Source organism: Vombatus ursinus, unplaced genomic scaffold, assembly GCF_900497805.2.
Source record: "Vombatus ursinus unplaced genomic scaffold, bare-nosed wombat genome assembly UNPS02014449.1, whole genome shotgun sequence".
Lineage (NCBI taxonomy): Eukaryota > Metazoa > Chordata > Mammalia > Diprotodontia > Vombatidae > Vombatus > Vombatus ursinus.
In genome coordinates, this window is record NW_020954227.1 from 1132354 (window position 1) to 1154637 (window position 22284).

Here is a 22284-nt window from a genome sequence, read left to right on the forward strand (position 1 = left end):
GAGGCACCATCCCCCATACACCAGAGCTAGAGGTGATTACAAAAACTAACTTGCTACAAATAAAAAAAAAAAAAATGAACAGACAAAGGAGAAAGAATCCTATCATAGGGAATTACTATGGGAATAGAGAAGACCAGCGTTCAACTTTGCAGTAGAATACTGAGGCAAAGAAACCTTCTTCTACTCCCAAAGAGGAATGTTAAATGGCCATCTGCTCAAAAAGAATTCATAAAACAACTTAAAAAAGACTTTAAAAATCAATGAGATAGGTTGAGGAAAAACTTTAAAAAAAAAAAACTAAAAAAAAAAGAACAATCCAAGAAAAACAAGATCATGAAAAGGAAATTAACCAATTAGAAAAGGAGATACAGAAGCTTAAAGAAGAAAATGACTCCTTGAAAATCAGAATTGGGCAAGGGAAGCTAGCAAAGTTTATAAGAGATCAAGAAATAATAAAATAAAATATAAAGAATGAAAAAATAGAAGAGAATGTGAAACATCTCATAAGAAAAAACAATTGATCTTAGAACAGATCAAGAAGGGAAAACAAGAATAATTAAACTACCTGAAAGCTATGATAAAAAAAAGAATCTTGATACAATAATACAAGAAATAATTGAAGAAAATTGTCCTGAAACATTAGAACAAGAGGGGAAAGCAGAAATAGAAAAAAATCCACCAATCACCACCTGAAAGAGATTCTACAAGGAAAACCACAGGAATATTATATTCAAATTCTGAAATCCCCAGATTAAGCATAAAATATTATGAGCAACAGGAAAAAAAAGCAATTTAAAGATGATGGTGCCACAATTAGAATCACACAAGACCTAGAAGTGGCAACACTAAAAGACTGTAGATCTTGGAACACTATATATAGAAGACCAAAGAACTGAGATTCCAGCCTAAAATATCATACCCAGCAAAGGTAAGCATAATCCTGAATGGGAAAAAAATGGATACTTAATGAATTGTCAGACTTTCAGGATTTTGTTTGGAAAAAAAAAAAAACAATCTGAACTTAATAGAAGATTTGACATACAAGAGCCAAAAGAAACATAAGGTATATACCAAAGACTAGTTACAAGAGACTCAATAAGGACAGACTGTTTACTTTTTATGTATATGAAGTACAAATGAATGTCTAAGATTGCTGTTAGTAATTGGGTAGTTCATAAAAAAAGATTGGGGTAGACCTGAGTAGGATATGATTTTAAAAAGTTAAACCATTTAGTAACAACATATACCACAACTTGTTCAGTCATTCCCCAAGTGATGGGCATCCCCTCAATTTCCAGTGTTTTGCCACCATAAAGAAAGGTGCTATAAATATTTTAGAACATATAGATTCTTTTCCTTTTTCTCTGATCACCTTGGGAAAAAAAGCTAATAGTTGTATTGCTGGGTCAAAGGGTACAAGCAGTTTAATAGATAGAAAGGAAATTCCATTTTTAATAAATGCAGGCAAAATAAAATACTTGTGAGTTTACCTGCCAAGACAAACTCAGGAACTATAAGAGCACAAATGTGAAACACTTTTCATACAAATAAAGGCAGATCTAAGCAACTGGACATATGTTAATTGCTCATGGGAAGGCCAAGTCAATATAATAACAATGACAATTCTACCTAAATTAATTTACTTATTCAATGCCATACCAATCAAATTACCAAAGAATTATTTTATAAAGCTAAAAATATTATAACAAAATTAATGCAGAAGAGCAAAAGGTCAAGAATATCAATGGAATCAATGAGAAAAAAATGTGAAAGAAGGTGGCCTAGCCGTAATAGATTTCAAACTATATAATTCAATGTATTGATCCTCAAAACAATCTGTTGCTGGCTAAGAAATAGAGTTGTGAATTAGTAAAATAAATTAGGTACACAATATACAGTAGTAAATGACCACAGCAATCTAGCATTTGATAAATCCAAAGATCCAAGCTTTGCAGGCAAGAATTCACTATCTAACAAGATTTGCTAGGAAAATTGGAAATGAGCTTGGCAAAAACTAGGCATATGCCAACATGTCACATTATATAGCAAGATAAAGTCAAAATGGGTACATGATTTAGACAAAGAAGATGATATCATAAGCAAATTAGGGGAGCATAGAAAAATTTACCTGTAAGATCCATGGATAAAGGAAGAGCTTAGGACTAAACCAGAAATAGAGTGGATTATGGGAAGTAAAATGGATAAATTTGATTCCATGGAATTTAACAGATTTTGCACAAACAAAACCAATGCAGCCAAAATTAGAAAGAAAGCAGGAAAGTGGGGGCAGGGAGGACAGGAGATTTACAAGTTTCTCTGGAAAAAAAGTGTCATTTTTCAAGTACATAGGAAACTGAACCAAATTTATAAAAATAATATTTAAAATTTCCACAATTAATAAGTGGTCAAATGATATTAACAGGCAGTTTTCAGAAGAAATTAAAGCTCAAGTCATATGAAAAAAGTGCTCTAAATTATTCACAATTAGAGAAATGCAAATCAAAACAACTCTGAGATACCACCTATCATATTTGCTAACAGAGCATAACAGAAAAATTACAAATGCTGGCGAGGACATAGAAAAACAAGTACACTAATGTTGGTTGGAACTATGAACTGATACAACCATTTTGGAGAGCAATCTGGAATCTTTCTAGAGAACATTTTGGAACTATGCCCAAAGGGCTACAAAACTGTGCGTACATTTTGACCCAGCAATACTACTATATGTGTATCCCAAAAGAAATCAAAGAAAAGGGAAAAAAACAATATGTACACAATATCTTATAAATATGTACAAAAATATTTATACCTCTTTTTTGTAATGGCAAAGAATTGAAATGGATCCCATCAATTGGGGAATGGCTAAAATTTTGTAGTGTATGATTACAATGGAATAATATTGTGCTATGTGAAATGACAAGGGACATGATTTCATAAAAACCTGGGAAGACTTATATGAACTGATGCAGAGTAAAGTGAGCAGAACCAAAACATTGTACACAGTAACAGCAATATTGTTAAGATGACCAACTGTAAAAGACTTAGCTGATCAAGACAATGATCCAAAATAATTCCAAAGGCCTCATGATGAAAAGTGCCATCCACCTCCAAAGAAACTGATGAACTGTGAGTACAGATTAAATTACTCTTTTTTAATTCACTTTATTTTTCCTGTTTTTTGGTTTTTGCAACATAACTAATATGGAAACATGTTTTCCATATATTTCACATGTATAATTGATATATTGTTTACCTTCTCAATGGAAGAGGGAAGGGCTAGAGGAAAGGCTAGAATTTGGAACTCAAAATTTTAAAATGTGAATGTCAAAATAAACAGAGTATAATTTTTTAAAAGAAAAGAATTATAGTTCTCACAGAAGAACACAAATTAAAGTCTTAACATCATAACGCATGAGATAATACAAGAAAACCATCCTAAACTATTGAAAACATAAAATGAAGGGGCAATTGAAAGAATCTATAGATTTCCTCTATCAAAAAAAAAATACACTTGAAGACACATAGTAGCTAAATTTAATAATTCAATTCAAATACAAAGGAAAGTAAATTTAAATAATGCAAGATTATTCTTCACCCACCAGAAAAATGTAAGATGGAATTGAATAATGTGGTCAGAAGAGCAATAGAGCTCAAAGTGCAGTGAAAGGACTTACCCTGCAAATCCGTACTTAATCATTAATTGTAAAAAAAGATGAATTTTCAATAATAAAGAGATGTTTAAAACATTATTTTAAAAGAAAACCAAACCAGACCTGAAAAAATTGTTTCTCAAACACTACAGACAACAGAAATGCAGGGGTGAATGAATGATTATCCCAGGAGAGCAACAGCAATGGAGTGACCGCAGAGAAACCAGTAAGACACTTTTTTTCTAAAGGTTCACAAGAAGGGTAAAGGTAGAAGTCAGGAGTAAGAACCTGGAGAACATTGTACATAGTAACCAATATTGTAATGATGATCAACTGTGAAAGACTCATCTACTTATCTATTAAAGACAATACTCCAAGACAACTTCAAAACCCTTCAGAGAGAAAACTGATGAACTCTGAGTGCTGATTAAAACATACTTTTTTCACTTTATGCTTCTTGCTTTTTATTGAGGTTTTTTTTTGCGACTTGGATAATATGGAAATATATTTTGCATGACTTCAGATGTATAACTGATATTATATTGCTTACCTTCTCAATATTTGGAGAGAATTTAGAACTCAAAAAAAATTTTTTAAGTTAAAAATAGAGGACAGAGCCAAGATGGCAGAGTAAAAGCAGTGACTTGCTAGAGCTCTCCCCTAAACTCCTCCAAATAACTGTAAAAAAAAAATGACGGAACAAATACTGGAGCAACAGAACCCACAAAAAGACAGAGTGAAACAAATTTCCAGCCTAAGGCAACCTGGATGGTTGATAGGAAAGGTCAGTTGCACAGGGCCGGGAGAGAAGGGAAGTTTAGCAGACAGACAGAGCCCCAGCAAACCCAGAGCAGGTCTCAGGGGACTGAATCAAGTGGAGCTGTGGCAGTTTCCAGACTTCTCAACCCACAAACACCAAAGACAACTTAGAAGGTCAGTAGGAAAGGTCTGTTGGACCTGGATGAGAGAGGAGCCTGGTCCTCTTCCTATAGAAGATGGGATTTTAGTTGTGACTTAAAGGAAACTTGGGAAGCCAGTAGGTAGAAATGAGGAAGAAGAGCATTCCAGGCATTGGGAATAGACAGAGAAAATGCCTGAAGACAAAAGATGGAATGTCTTGTTCATAGAATGGCCAGGATACCAGTGTCATTGGATCAAAGGATGAGTGGGGAGGAAAAAGATGTGAAAAGATTGGAAAGGTAAGAGGAGACTAAGTTATCAAGGGCTTTTAATGTCAAATAAAGGATTTGTATTTGTTCAGGAGGAATCACTGGAACAGAACCACTGCAGTTTATTGAGTAATGGAGTGACATGATCAGACCTGCACATTAGGAAAATGACTTTTGCGGCTCAATGGAGAATGAATTAGAGTGAAGAGAGACTTGAGGCAGGCAGAACCAGCAGCAAGCTATTGAAATAGTCCAAGCATGATGTGATTAGGGCCTGTATGAGGGTAGTATCAGAGAAGAGAAAGTGTTGTGTTCAAAAGATGTAGTAAAGGTGAAATCAATAGACCTTGGCAACAGATTGGATATGGAGGGGAGAGGTATAAGAAATAGTGAGGAGTTGAGAATGACAGCTAGGTTGTGAACCTTAGGGAGTGAGAGAATGGTTTTGTCCTTAATGGTAATAGGGAAATTAGGAAGGAGGGTTGGGTTTAGGGGGAAAGATAATGAGTTTGATTTTGTCTATTATATATCCAGTTCAAGGGTGTCTGAAAGGCAGTTGGAGATGCAAGATTTGAAATCAGCAGAGAGATTGAGGCAAGATAGGTAGATCTCAGAATCATTAGCATAGAGAAAGCAATTAAATACATGGGAGTTAATGAGATTCCCCAAGTGAAGTAATATAGCAGAGGAAGAAAAGAGAGCAGTTCTCAGAACAGAATCCTGTGGGATACCTAATAGTTACTAATAGTTGATAAATTCCATACTACATTGTCTCCTGCTTCTGAATCTCTTGCCACTTTGGCCTATCATCATCACTCAATGCTTTGCCAAACACAAACACTAAATTACTCTCTTACTGTACCCACTCTGTTTTTACTCCTTTACTGCTGAATAGAACTGGAGGAAATCTCAAAATCCAGCTGACTCTGTCCATAACAAATTTGTATTATCTAATGGTCCCTTACTTCATTCAACAAGGCAATCCTTTACTCTTCTTTAACTGATCCTCAAACTCCCCATAGTGATGATTTGTGGCTAATCTAAACTTTATCTTCTCTTCTCAAGCCTTCCTTCTTAACTTCTTTGTAACATTTGTCACTATTGATCACTCTTTCCTACTGAATACTCTCTCTCTGCTCTAGATTTTTGTAACACTATTGTAACTCTTAATTCATCTCATATCTAGCTGATTGCTCCTTCTCAGTCTCTTTTGCAGGATCATAACCCATGCCCCACGTCTAACTGAGGCTATACCTCAAGGCTCAGTCCTGAGTTTTCTTTGCTTTCTCTATATAGTTATCACTTGGTGACATCATTAGTTCTCATGGGTTTAATTATTTTCTCTATATGAAAGCCTCTTGGAACTGCATATCCGCTTGCCTCCTGAGCTCCAGTCACCAACTACCTATTAGATATTTTGAAATGCATGTCCTCTAATGTGTCCAAAATTTGGATCTCATTCTCATTCTCCCCAAAACCACAATCCTCCCACTTACCCATCTTCACAATCTGGTACTTACTCTTGATTCCTCACTCTCTTGCCCTTCATATCCAATCAATTGCCATATCTTGTTTCTACCTGCACAGCATCTCTTGCATGCATGTTCTTCCCTCCATTGACATGGCCACCACTCTCGTTTGGCCCTCATTACCTCTCATCTCAACTGTTACAATAGCTTCCTTGAGATTTTCCTCCTTTAAATCCCTCCCATCTCCAATCTATCCTCCACATATCTGCCAAAAGTATGTTCTAATGCACAGAACTTTCGATAAATGTCACTGATTCATTATTGACTATAGAATCAAGTATAAATTCCTCCATTTGGCATTTAAAGCTCTTCACAAGCAGGTTCCAATCCACCTTTCCAACCTTGTTATACTTTTTTTTTCCTGAGGTCTACTTGAATTGATTTGTTGTTTCTCACACATGACCCTCTGTCTCATCACCATACCTTTTCACTAGTTGTCCTCCATTGCCTGGAATACAATCTCACCACCACCACCATTGTTTCCTCAGCTCAAATGCTACATTCCTGATGTCCTCAGCTCTTAGTACCTTCCCTCCTAAAATCAGTTTGTATTTATTTTGTATGTGCTCCATATGAGAAAGACAGAGTTTTCACTTTCTTTGGATTTTTTTCCTTTTGGTCTCTTTTTTCTTTCACAATACTACTAATATGGAAATATGTTTCACATGATTACACATATGTAATCTATATCAAATTGCTTACCATCTTAAGGATGGGGGAGGTAAGATAGGTAAGGAACTAGATTTTTTAAATGAATGTTAAATTTCTCTTTACATGTAATTGGAAAAAATAAGATCCTATTTTGAAAAAGAGAGAGAGCCCTTCAAAGTGTCGGTGACCCTGTTAATCCTCTACGTAGGTACTATGCTGCCCAAAACAAAGTGGAAAGAAGCTAGTCATAGTGTAGCAGCCTAGTTGCTCCATTCTTTTGTCTATGATTCATTGAAAGAGCTCCTCAGTGCCTATAAGAGCCTAAACCTAATATTTTCCATCCAATGTAAGTTGTAAATTCTCCTGTAGTGATGTAGTCACGGGGAGACTAAGTTGAATAGAAACCTCCCACTTCATTAAATATGTTAACAAGATGGTTCTAATAAAGTATTTCAAAAACCAAATAACTGGGAAACCATGCTTTGATCTAAAAATAAATTTTAGCTAATAATAAAAAACTCTCAAAGTTTCCTATATGAAAATTTAAATTCATTAAAATCTTCCTACATTCTTCTTCCCCATAGATCAAAAAGAAAGGAAGAATGATATATTAGAAAGATCACAGAATTCATGATGTTTGGAGTCAGAATATCCAGATTTGAATTCTAGATCTTCCAATTACTTCTTTGTGTGAGATTGGGGAATTCACTTTACCTCTCTTTGCCTCAATTTTCTTAGCTATATAATAAGGACATTGTGCAATAAGACATCTAATTTACCTTCTAGTTCTAATTCCTATGATGTTGTGATTAGACCAAATACTATTAGGTTTTTTCCCAGACCTGAGGTTCAGAGCTACTAAGTCCTATTTTCCCTTGAAGTAGCCATTAAAATGACTCTACTTAGTAAGAACATTGTTGAAGAAATGAGGCTATGGTACACAAATTTAGCAGATTAAATAATCTATTAAATGATTTTATATATTTATATTTTCCTTTGCTCATCATTCCTTCCCAACGGGTAAGAAATGGGAACATTTCTATAATCATTTGCAAGTAAAATGGGTTCATATCAATGTATCCAGATTCGGTTTGTACATCTGCATTTTTACTTAGACTTTGATCTCCTTGATAAAGCTGTATAAAAACTAAGAGAAAAAAAACTATTTCCTATGTAGCATTCTTTTTGCCTGCTCCTTCAACTTGAGCTTATATTTAATTTAAGTTCCCAGAAGATGTCTGCTACCTAGAGCTCTAGGGGTAACTCTGTGGCTCTACAGTCCTAAAACTAAAGCTCATGAGCCCCTATAAGTGTACTTTCAATAAATAATCAGCTAGTAGTCACAATTAGCTCTTAACAAAAGCATTTATTAATACAGTATGATAAGAACTGTTGCTATGAAACATTCCTCTCCTAAACTTTGGTTTTATTCTCCCAAAAATGCACATGATATCCATGGGAAGAGTGTATTTATCTTTAGAATATAATGGTAGTGAAGAACATATGTAGAATACACATCAAGCAAAAGCAACTTACAACTCCTGCACCAAGAAGTCTGGAAGACCTTCCTCTATACTGAATCATCGTGGAATTCTCCATTGAATGCATCGTCTCTACTGGACAGTTTGTTTATTTGGAATCCCAAGATTTGCTCCTCACTATAGCCTGACTCCCTTCTGTACTTCCAGGCCATGCTCCTTGAAACTGTCTCCTCCCTCAGGTTCCTCTCTCTTTGTCCATGTCTATTAAAGTCTGTATGTATTCTCCATTATATGCAGTGTCTCCTACTTGTTGAGTCACTACAGAGTTGATGGATATGAAGCATTGGAAATTTCTTTTTTACCCTTAAAGAGTCTCAGTGAACAACCTCTTATTCATTCAAGCCTTGACTACCTTTCCCTTTCCACAGTATATCTATAAATTCATCAGGAGCATGGCTAATTTGTTTGTTCAGCCAATCCCCTTGACTCTTTTAATCTTTCAGCAAAAAGTATTCCAAAAAAAAAAAAGCAACTTTATAGTTGGTTTAGTATCTCATTAATACCTTGTACTTACATTCTGGGCCTTCTGTGACTATATCAATTGAAGTGGGAAGGGAACCCCATTCCTTAAGCCAGCTAGGTGCTGCAGTGGAGTCAGGGGGCCTGGGCCTAGAGTCAGGAAGAGCTGAGTTCAAACCTGTGTGACCCTAGGCAAGTCTCTTAACCTCTGTTTGCTTTACTTTCTTCCACTGTTAGATGGGGATAATAAAAGTACCCATTTCCCAGGGTTGTTGTGAGGATTAAATTATCATGAAGCTTAAAGGATTAAAGGCAGAAAGTGCTTAGCACAGTGTTTGACACATAGTAAATGCTATATTAAACGCTTAAATGCTTATTCCCTTCCCCTTCCTTTACCCTTAAATTACGCTATAGTGCTTATACAATGTTTTTTACAAGTATAGATAATGTGTATATTTTAAACTGAATACTCTGGGTCAGAAGGTGTGTTTTTTGTTTTGTTTTGTTTAAAGTGGACTTTATTTACACATTGGGCTAGTGTCTCCAGTTCCTAATCAGGAACTTCCAGAGCAATCAGTCAGACATAAAGACTTGCTAAAACTTGATTAATGACTTATGAGAACTAGCTGTAAGCAGGCCTCTTCCAGAGGTTAGGGAAGAACAGCTGGAGCCTGGCCCCTTCCCTCATGACAAATGCCACTAAAAAACAAAAAAGTTTAAAAAGAAATAAGTTTAGAGAAGAGAAAAAGTAACCCAGAGAAATATCAAAGACTTCCTCACAAGGAGCAACTTTAAAGTTCTGGCTCTCTCACTTTAAAACTCTTTGTAAACAAAAGGAAAACATTATTAGATTTAAACTGTGACTGTTTTCCCCATTCTGTAGTTGAATCATTCAAATTATGAGGAGAGAGGGGTTGTTTTGTTCTTGACAACCCCACCCAATGCTGATGTAATGCTTTGCCTGATGAGTGGATGAAGATCTGATCCAGGAAGAGAAAACTTGCCTAGTGCTCCTAGAATGGCAAAGAAGGCACATCTAAATACACCAAAGCTGAAATAAAATTAATCAATTTGCTACATCTTACAAATGGCAGCATTCTCTTTGACTTTGTACCCCCCAAAGCCCATCTCTAATGAATATCCTTTCCTTATATGCAATTTCCTTTACCAAAGAGTTGTCTATCCTTTAATTGAGTTATAGCTAGAAAAGCTACCTTCCCAGCCCTATGCCATAGCACAATAATTACAATCAACCTACTAGTTAGGAGTCCCCAAATTCAAATCCAAGAAGATTAGAAACTGTTGTTCTTCACGCTGTGAGGCAAAACTTGCAATTTCTGTACTTTCCCTGGTGGCAAGTCCTGGAGCCTTCTCGAAATGAAAGGTTCTTTGCTTGCTTTAGTTTAAATATTAAATTCATATTCTGGACCATAAGTGCCTAGTGCTATCTCCCAAATTCAGACTACATCTCAGAGGATAGCTACCCAAGGTTCAAGGTATGCTGTAGATCTGAATCTCATAAAATCCCCACCAATGAATTTACCTTTTATGGTCAAGCAGAGAAGATAATAAGTTCAAAGGAAAGGCATTTAATGAAGTAGCATAGTAAGAAAAGTAGCAACAAAATATTTCCCCACAAATCCGGAGGACATTCCTTAAGTAATGAGAACTCCTTATATCATAGGATAGATATATCCCTCTATAAATACACATAATATTTAAAGTGTTGACATATGTAGGGAACATGTAGCCACGATATGGCAATGGCACATATATTGGGCTTGTTGATATTGTTGAATATTGTTGAAACTAGGGAGGTATGTGATAACCCTCATACTCTCACAAATAACATCTGTGATTGTTGTAAACAAGGACATTGTGATACAGACCTGGAGCAGTTCCGGTGAATTTCGCCCCCTAGGTATTTTTAACTGGAACCCTCTAGACAACAAAAATATAAAAAGTTTTCCCAGTTTGGATGGGAGAGCTTATGAGACCCAAGGAAACCCCCTTGCTGATTACTTGTAACCTTCTTGCTAGAAACTTTTTTTATTGTTTTTTGTCTTCCTAAATTGCTTTTTTTTAACCACCTTGAGAACCACTTACTATTGAAGCTATGAGAATATGATTTTAGTACATTTATTTGAACCCTCTGGTTCTGAGTGAACCATTTAACCAGATGGAAAATGCCACCTCACACAAGGGCTGATCAGTAGAACCTCCTAATCTGCTGTGTCTCTTATGGAGCCAGGCATGTGTTCTGGTCCCTTTTTCTGTGAACCACACTCTGGGCTCTCTCTGAAGGTCATGTACCTTGGTGAGATGACACAGAAACTCCTGATTAGTCATAAATTGCAGGAGTTGTGTCAAAGATGAGGGGCCAGCTACTCAGTGAGCTATTAGAAATGAAAAGAAGTACCTTTTATCTCTGTGTCTATCTCTTTTTCTTTCTCTATCTCTATCCTCTATCTCTGTCTGACACTACCTAACTGGTCAGGACACCTAGACATTGTGCAGTGCTGAGGCAAGGTAGTACTGAGATGAAAGCAACATGTCTTTCTCAATAGTCCCACAAAGCTGTCTTTACCTTTTGGAAGTATATAATGTATGTGATGTGGTTTTATGTGCCGTGTTTATTAACACATGTGTAACAGTCAAGGCCCTGGCCCACATTACATGAAGGCCAAGTATGTTATAGTTCATTCTTTTTCAGTATTCTATCCCAGGTGCCCTCCCTTTAGCTTTAAAAAGGGCTAGGGGGCATCTCATCTTTGCTATTGGCTCTAACTCCCACCTTCTGCAGGAAGCCTTCCCCAGTCCCTCTTAATTCCAGTGCCTTCCCTCTGATGGTTATCTTCTATTTATCCTATATATAACTTGCTTTGAATATATGTCTTTGCATATTGTTTCTCTTTTAAAGGGAAAAAAAAATCATGTATTACTTTAAGATGAGAAAAAATTAAAAGGACATTTTGAAAGTTTTTTTTCTTTATAGGCTGTGGAGAGGAGAAAAAACTGCTATTTCAAAAATGTATTATGTTACTAAAATGGAAACCTTTTTCTTCTTGTGGGATAGGTTTTCTACTCACCTTTGAGAACCCCAAGCCAGGACTCAAGCGCTAACAACCTTGTTGAGCAAGCAGATGAAACAACAAACTGCTAAGGCTTCCATTATGAGAACTGTATTCTGATCATGTATATTTTGAATTTATTGTGGAACATGGTATAAGATGAGAGATGAAAAACTTACAAAACATCTAAAGTGCTGGCACATATGGGGAACAATCCTAATTTCTGCCAGATTGATTCCTAGTTTTCCCAGCAATTCTTATCAAATAGGAAGTTCTTTCCTAACTAATTTATTTCAGTTTTATCAAATATGAGGTTATTGAGTCCCATTATTTCGGATTTTGTATTGACTCTTCTCTTCAATTGATCTGTAGTTTGAGATCTGAAAATAATTTCCCATTATATTTTAGATTTTTTATTTCTTTATGTGGATTTTCTTATTTTATCAAGTTCTTTAAAATATTCTTTTGATTTTATTGATGTGACATAAAAACAATAAAACTGGGCAGTATAGTTATTTTTATTATATTGGCTCAGCTCAGCAATAAGAACTCGAATATTTCAATTGTTCTTTATTTCTTTAAGGATAACTTTGTAATTGAATCTATACAAGTATGAAGTGTACTTTGGTAGATTTGTACTTTTTTATTATTTTGAATGGCATTTCCCTATTATTGTCTTTTTTATTATTTTGTTATGATTTTTATTTTGTTATTCTCTTTCAAAAATCTTGCTTATTCTTAAGAATTTATTTTATAGATTATAAATTTGCTAATGCTAACAACTGTCTCAATTAGTATAGTTAATTATGTTGACTGTTTCCTTGCATCCCTGATACAAATCTTCTTTGTGGTTCCTATGTTTATTATTTTTTCATTTTCTATAAACTATGTTTTACAATTTCTGCCTTTTTACATTTATTGTTCAATTTTGTAGTAAAAGTTCCATGTGACATGAAGAAATATGCATATTCTTTAGGGAGCTAATTTAAATGACCTTTTTTTTGATTCTATTGTTTATTTATCTTTCTCATTAATTTGTCTAAATCTGAAAGAGGAACATTAGCATCTCTTACTATTATTTTGCTATTATCTGTGTCTTCTTGCAATTTAGTTAATTTTTCCTTTATGAATTCAGGTGCCACGGCATTTGGAGCACATAAATTTAATATTGGTATTGGTTTATTTTTTATAGTTTCTTTTAGCATACTGAAATTTATTAATATATCCTTATTTATTTTGTGAAATTTCTTTTTTGCTTTGATACAATTATTTCAACTTCTGCTTCTTTTTATTCATCTGACACATCATAAATTTTGTTCCTGCACTTCATTTTTATTGTATGTACACCTATGCTTTTTTTTTTGCATTTTTCTTGTAACAGCTTGTGAGATTTTTTTTAATCTAATCTGTCAGTCTATTTCAATTTAAACAATAATTAAATATTATTTTTAATCCACTGACATTTAAAGTTATGAGAGTAAGGTTTATATTTTCTTCCACTTGTGCCTGTAGTGTTGTTTTTCTGATTTATAATTGTTTTTATTCCTTTTCTAAGAAAAAACTTTACCACAATAATTATTTTAACTTAATTTACTTTAAAGTAATCCTAGTCCCATAAATTCTTTCCCCTCTCACCAAACCCCCCTCCTTGTTTGAAATTGTAGTCATTCATTTTGCAGTTTTATTTAATGCATTGCTTTTCTTTCTTATTTAGTTATTTAATTCTTCCTTTGTTCTATTTCTTTTTTCCCTCTCAGTTAAGCAGTTAAGTTTCCCTCCTTTTCTCCTCTTTAACTAACTTTGTTAGGTTAATTTTTTGCAATTTTTTTTCTTAAAATATTTTTCTTAAATAATTGTCTTTAAAATATTGACATGCCAGATTTTGAGGACTAGAATCTAAATTAGTCCTGGGGGGGGGGGGGGGTTGCTATTGGGAATGAGCTTAGCATTGAAAGGCTGAACCCAGAGAAAACATTTTTTAAAAGTCAGAGGATTCTTCAGTTCTGCATCTATTTTAACAAATTCATTGCTAGGCAAAGATATTAACTGAGCTTGCAATAGGAAAATAAGACATATTCTGTTTCTTTACCTCATGTTCCCAGCTAAGATTTCTTTTTTTAATTAATTTATTTTGAATTATCAATGATCACTTCCATATGAGTTTTAAATTTTTCTCCCATCCCTCCCCACCTCCTTCCTCAAGACAGCATGCAATTTGATATAGGCTATACATATACATTCCTATTAAACATATTTTCACATTAGTGATATTGTAAGTAAGAATTAGAACCAATGGGAGGAACCACCAGAAAGAGGAAACAAAACACAACAGAGAGGAAAAAATAGCAAATAGTATGCTTCAATCTGCATTCAAACTCTATAGTTCTTTCTTTGGATGTGTATAGCATTTTCCACCATGAGGCCTTTGGAGATGTCTTAGATCCTTGTATTGCTGAGAGTTAAGTCTATCAATATTGGTCATCACACAACTTGGCTGTTACTGTGTGCAATGTTCTCCTGGTTCAGCTCAATTCACTCAGCATCAGACCATGCAAGTCTTTTCAGGTTTTTCTCAAGTCAGCCTGTTCATCATTTCTTATAGCACAATAGTATTCCATTACATTCATATACCACAACTTGTTCAACCATTCCTCAACTGATGGACATTCTCTCAATTTCCAATGTTTTGCCACTGCAAAAAGAGCAGCTATAAGTATTTTTGTACATGTGGGTCCTTTTCCCATTTGTATGATCTCTTTGGGATATAGTCCTAGAAGTGCTATTGCTGGGTCAAAGGGTATGCACATTTTTATAGCCCTTTGGGCATACTAGCTAAGATTTCTTAAGAGGGGAAGAAGCCAATAATATAAATTTGGTGAAGAAGTAGACAAATAATGGTTTGGCTAGAAACAGACAACATATCTTTCTTAAACTTTAAGTTGAATATTTATATTCTTTATCTTTTATTTTTGTAAATAGTCTAGTGTGACCAACATGAATTTGTGTCAAATAGAAAGTTCAATGTGCATATATTTGTGTTTTTAGGTAATTATTTGAAAAACCTTTCAATTAAATGTGATATCCTACCAGCCTATCTCTTTCTACTGTTTTCTAGTAGAATATCCCTTGGGAAAACTATAATCAAATTGGGTGAATCAGTAATGACTGTCATTTGTTTTATGAATTTACACAAAGATTAGTGATTTTTAAGTCTTAGAACAGATTTTGTAAGTGTAAGCACTTTTTCATCTTATCAATATTTTGGTAGACCTTATTTGATTCATAGGTTTGATGTCCAGCTTATTTCATAGAACATTTTGTCCTTTGAAAATAGGGATGTTCTGGACTTGCATCATTCCTTTAAGGACTGAATTTTTGACTGGCTGGCAGAATTGCTTTTTTTCCTATGAAAATAAGTTTTGAGTGATTATAATTTAGGGTTTTTTAATTGCTTTGTTAGTAATTCTATCACATTGTTTTCTTGCTGTGAAGATAAAAAAAAGAGCAATCCCTTGAAGTTTAAAATTGGCTAATGGAATCTGTCTTTTTTTAGGGGGAGAGTATATGTAAAAGGACTTAAAATATCAAAATCAGAGTTCTAAAAATTTTTTTGAAGGTCACATCACAAAATAGATAAGCAAAAAAGAAATTACTTTTCAGATTTATGGATGGAGGAAGAGTCATGAGCCAATAAGATACTAGGAAGATCACAGAAGACAAAATGTACTATTTTTGATCACATAAAATTCAGTTTTTGCACTAACAGAAAACAATGGAGCTAAAATTAGAAGGGAACCAGGTAATTAGGGTGGAAATTTTGTGGCAAAATTTTTTAATGAAAATCTCATTTCCAACTCCCTTTCCAATATAAAAATTTATAAGAATAAGATTTATATGCATTCATTAGGAATGCTCAAAGGATATGAAGAGACAATTTTCAAAAGAAGAAATTCAAGCTATCAATAGCCAGATTTTAAAAATGCTCTAAACCAGGAATTTGAAAATGTCGATTAAATTTACTCCAAGGTTCTACTTCATATCAAGTTAGGTTAAATTCAAAAAGCATTTACAAAGGGCCTACTATGTGCCAATCAATGTGCTATACATTAAGGTAAAAAAAAAAAGAACTATATTCTCTACTCTCGAGGAGTTCAGAGTCTAATAAAAGAAAGAAGATAACATGCAAACAACTATGTACAAACAAGATATATAGCAGAAAAATTGGACATAATTGCAGAGGAAGGAACTAATATTTAAGGAGGACTGGGAAAAGCTTCTTGCAGAAAACAGGACATTAACTGAGCCTTTAAGGAATCCAGGGAATGCAGAGATGAGAAAAAAGAGTATTCTAGGCATTGTAAACAGCCAGGGTTGGGAGATAAAATGCCCTCTGTAAGGAAGAGGGAGGAGACTAGTATCACAGAGTTGCAGAGCACATGAGAGTGAGGGTGGAGGGGAAGACTGCAAAAGTTGAAACGGGCAAGGTTAAAAAGGGCTTTAAAAGCCAAATAAAGGATTTTAGTTTTGCTCCTAGAGGTAACAGGGAGCTAGTGGAGTTAATATATTGAGGTTACAAGGTCAGATTTATACTTTGGGAAGATCAATTTGACTTCTGAGTAGAAAGTTAACTGGAGTGGGGAGAGGATTGAGGCAAGAGATCATTTAGCAGGCTATTGCAATAATCTCAGCATGAGATGATGGAGACCTGCATCATCAGGGAATGATGTCCATGTTAGAGGAGAATGCAGACATGTACAAAAGATATTATAAAAGTAGATATGACAAGAGTTGACAATTGACTGGATCTGTAAGATGTGAAGAGTCAAAGATGACATCTAGGTTGAGAGGATGGGTAACTGGAAGGATTGTGATACTCTCAACAATAATAGCGAAGTTAGGAAGAGGAGGAGGTTTGGAGTGAGGGAGATGAATTCAATTTTGGACATGTTGAGTTTAAGGTATCTATGAGACATCTAGTCCAAGTTAACAAATAGGCAGTTGGAAATGAAAGATTGGAGGTCAAGAGAGATGTTAGGGCTAGAAAAGTAAATCAGGGAAACATCAGCATAGAGATGAAAAAACTGATGAGATTAACAAGAAAATATAGATGGGAGGACAGAGTAGGGCCAAGGACAAAGTCATAGGGGATACTCATGATTAGTGGACATGACCTCAGTGAAGATCCAGCAAAGGAGACTGAAAAGGAGTGGTCAAGCAGAGGGAGAAAGGAATATTACAAAAGTTTAAAGTGGAGCATTTAAGGAGAAGAAGGTGATTGAACATGCCAAAGGATACAGAGGAATCAAGAGGGAGCACTATCATATCCACTAGATTAGCAAAGATGACAAAAAATAAAACTATAAATGTTGACAAGGCTTTGGGAAATACACATTAATATTCCATTGGCTGAACTGTGAATTAGTTCAATTCAACAGTCTGGAAAACAACTAATTTTGTTGTTGTTGTCTTTTATATGCTAAAATTATCATATTAGTTGATTATTAAATTCATAATGTAAAAGAAAATTATTTAAAAGGAAAATAAATATCAGCCTTTTAAAATCAATACTGTCAAGTATTGACAGCACTAGGATATTCAGAAGCATCTTGTATTAGAAACTTCTATGGATCTGGTGTCTATGGATATGACAATGGTCAATTTGTGTAAAACCATAACTAAAGCTTGGGAATAGGGCAACTTGAGATAGAATAACTTTTCAGAACATAGTGAAACTCACATGGGTTGCAATCTAGCAAGTTGGGTGAATGACATTTCTGTAGTGAATTTATGGGAGGACTTGTGCAAGAGTCACAAAGACAGGCACAAATGGGTAGCAATCTGCTTTTTTGGAGGGAAACAGTCTTATCAGTGATATTGTTAGTGCGATGGAGTACTGAAACTAAGTTTCTACCTTTTATGTACCCAAAACTATCCCAGAATGCTCATCATTATCTATAGGATATATAGCCAATAACACTTTGCATCTTTCCCAATATTGCAGGTTTCTCCTCACACTGACATGTAATGTATTTTTATGATATTTCTGAAAGATTTTATTACCCCAACTCTCAACACCAGTGGGGATTTCCTTTCTCCACAATAAGTCATTTTCATTGATGGCAACAGAGGAAGGATAGGAGTCCCTTATGGATTCAACCTTTTAAAAAGGCATGAAGCTTCACCGCATCACATAAATCAAACACTCATAGACCCTGCATTTTCTGCTAGTACTGCCTTTATAAGTTGTTCAACTACCACTGGAAAATCTGTTGAACTAGATATAAAAATGAACTGTCCCATTCTTATCTGGTCTGAAAACATAGTAAATCCAGGAGCTGTTCACTTATATTTATTCCCTTATACAGGTATCATTTAAATACTTCTGGTTTCGTTGGTCAAGATTATGAGTCACTTTATGATATGAATGCTCCAAGGAATAGTTGTGAATTGAGGAGGATGATATGATACCTGTGTTGCTGGGGGTTAAGAAATGTAGGTCATGAGCTAAGTGCCAAGGCAGCTCCGGTCTCTCTCTGGGTTGTAACTCAGACATCCCTGAAATACCTAGTACAATGAGTGTTATCTCCAATGGTGCCCCCTTGTTCTTGGTTAGTTCATGTAATTCTATATCATGCTATTCTCATGGTCCATACTTGAAACCCCTAGCTTCCTTCAAACCTCATTTTAAATGTCATCTCTCATGAAACCTTTCCTTACTTTCCTAACTGTCACAGCTGTCCCCTCTGCCATGAATTTATTTTGAACTTATTTCTTATTTATTTATCTGTGGACATGTTGTCTCCATTGTTACCTTGAGGGTGGGAACAACTATTTAACTTTTGACTTTGTATTCCAAGAGCCTGGCACAAAATAAGGATTTAATAAATGCTCTCTTTAAGTTGAATTGAAGACAATACAAAATTCAAATATGTAGAGTAAGTCCTGGTTTTCAGAAATTGGCACAGGTATGTGAGATGTAAAAATAACCTTATTTAAGAAATGTTTTAGTACTACTATGAAGAAAGGCAAACTCAGGATGAAGGAAAGATTGTTATTACAGTTGGTGATGCACATTGTAATTTCGGAGAAGACAAAAGAGCTAAGAGAAGAAATCCAAGTGAATATAACATTTTCATTGGAGACCAATTGCATGAAATTTAACTACAAAGCACAAACTAGGAAGATTTCTTCTCTACCAAACTGTAGAGTAGATTCATATAGCTTTCAGGGTGCTGGATAAGAGGATCTCTGAAATCTATTCCAGTTCTACTATTCCATACTCTTTCCTCCATGGTCAGTAGCATTTACCCTAGAAGGAACCATAAAAGGAAATGGTTTGAGCAAATATCTAAAATAGCTATTGTATAATTCTAAGGGTAAACTGAGATGTATTATTAGCATAGCACTGGAATTGAGTAGGTGCTGTATGGTTTTACTTCATAGAAATGCTTGCAAATTTCTATAGTATATGTATATGTAGGGTTTATATTGGGAAAAAGCCATAAAATACAGTAATAAATGAAAAGCCATTAACACTTAAACTCTGTGCAATATAGAAGCCCAAACATGGTGACCTGTTTAAATTATATTTTAGACAGTGAGTCAAAACTTAAGATACTATGACCTATGAAAGCCTTAATAAGTATATTGTGACCAATATGTGACTGGTACATGATCTATACACAAACTTATATTTGGGCATAACATTGACTTAACTCCCAAGCTCATTACTAAGTCGAAAACCAAAAATATCCACCAATCAGTAGTAATGTACCCTCTAGCTCCTCCTGCTTCTTTCTGTTTTCTAAAATTACCTCAGGGATTTTGTGGTTCTTTAGTGAGGATCCACATTCTGTCTGGATGCTGCCCCAGACAGAAGATTGCTCCTGTTTGTAATCATTCATAATGATTAATTAAACTACTACCTATAATCAATCAAGAGTTCTGTGGCCTCTTCCTTTAGTATCAAAAAAACACCCTATTTTTATAGGGGAGGTACAAGGTTCCACAGTCAGGGGAATTCCAGACCTTACATTATAATATACTATATATAAATATCATATATTTTGTTTTTACATTTGTACATATTACATATATATATATATATATATAACTATATGGCACTTCAAATGCCTGATGATGTTATGCTATTCTGGGATATATACATACTTACATGCATACACATAACATTTGTATTGGTTTTAGTCTATAACCATATCTTATCTCAGTGATTTAAATTAAGCATTGGATATTAACTCAACTAGCCCTCTTAATAGCTTTTCATTACCTTAGTTGCAATGAACAATAAGACCATTGGTTCTTGTTGAAATTCTATAGATGATGAGAGTTGAAGACTTTATGACTGGAATCTCACTTTCTTATAGAAATAAATCAGTACCATAATATTATTCTTATGCACAATGTGTTAAGTATGAAAAGATTAAATTAAATAAGTTCAGCAGAACACAAAGCATAATTTATTGTCTTTCATCTTTCTTTGTATCCCTAGCACTTAGCACAGTGCCTAGCACATGCTTAATAAATGTTTATTGCTTGACTGACAAAAAAATTCACTGTAAATGACAATAATCATTCTAAGCAAAGCTACAGAGACCTGTAGCCACCCTTGCTTTAGATGAAACAAAATTATAACCAAAAAAGTAATTTTTTATATCACCCACACACAAAAGCCCTGTCACTTAGACTTAAATACCTTCCTTTTTTTTCTCTTTTTTTTTTTTGGCTAGGCAATGGGACTAAGTGACTTGCCCAGCGTCACACAGCTAGTAAGTGTCAGGTGTTTGGTCTGAGGCTGGATTTGAACTCAGATCCTCCTGACTTCAGGGCCGGTGCTCTATCCACTGCGCCACCTAGCTGCCCCCTTAAATACCTTTCTTAAAGTTACAAGATGCTTAAAAGTTCACACATTCATTATTTTTCTTAGTTGTTAGACTTGTAGAAAAACTTTACTTCTTGAAAGAGGAATCTTTTTATTTCCATCTTCTATTTTGTCTTTCCTAAAGGTCCTTTAAGTGATATAATGTGGTTATAGACAAATCTTTAATAATAAGATGATCAAGACTGTAGTACAGCTTTTGGCTTTCAGAGCAGGATCATGGCAGAGGGCAGGAACAAGTGCCTCACCAAAGACAGCAAAAAAGGAGTCAAGAAGAAAGTAGTTGATCCATTTTCAAAGAACGATTGGTATGATGTAAAAGCACCAGCTATATTCAACATTCCCAATATTGGCAAGACCCAAGGAACAAAAATTGCCTCTACAAGGGCAGAGTTTTTAAAGTGAGCTTTGCTGATCTGCATAATGATGAGGTTGCTTTTCATAAATTCAAGTTAATTACTGAAGACATTCAGGGTAAAAATTGACGAATTTCCATGGAATGGACCTTACCCAAGACAAGATGTGCTCCTTTGTCAAAAAGTGACAGACCATGATTGAAGCCCATGTTGATGTCAAAACTACTGATGGGTACTTGCTCCACCTCTTTTGTGTTGGTTTTGCCAAAATGTGCAACAACCAGATCCATAAGACCTTTTATGCCCAGAACCAACAGGTCCATCAAATTCATAAGAAAATGATGGTGATCATGACCTGAGAGGTGCAGACAAATGACTTGAAAGAAGTTGTCAATAAACTAATTCCAGACAGCATTGGAAAAGACATAGAAAAGGCTTGCCAGTTTATTTACCCGCTCCATGATGTATTTGTCCGAAAAGTCAAGATGCTCAAGAAGCCCAAATTTTAATTGGGAAAGCTAATGGAATTGCATGGTGAAGGTGATGGCTCTGGAAATCCTTCAGAAGACAAAACGGGCACAAAAATAGAAAGGGCTGATGGCTATGAACCACCAGTTCAAGCATCTGTCTAAGAACTATTAAAGATTGAAAAATAAAAATTTATCATTGTGAAAAAAAAGACTATAGTACAAAAATTTGTCCTTGTGTTCTTAATGCAGATACAAGAGACTCAAACCAAGTGGCTAAGAAGTTTCTTTGAAGCTGTCAGTAGGAGAACCTGATTAATTTCTTGTCCCATCTCATAACTCCCTATTACACGTCAAAACCTCTCATTAAAATAGGAAGTAGACAATGACATGGCTATGTACAAGGTTCAAGGTCCTATGTTTAAACGTTTTAAGTTGAAAGTGGATAATTGCTGGTTGGAAACTTTAAAAGGTCACACAGGATGACTTTGA

The 22284-nt window shown here is 34.8% G+C and overlaps 1 pseudogene; it reads left to right on the forward strand.

The window, feature by feature from the left end:
- Positions 1 to 21188: 21188 nt before the first annotated feature.
- On the forward strand, positions 21189 to 21957 carry LOC114042423 (annotated as a pseudogene).
- The last annotated feature ends 327 nt before the right edge of the window (positions 21958 to 22284 follow it).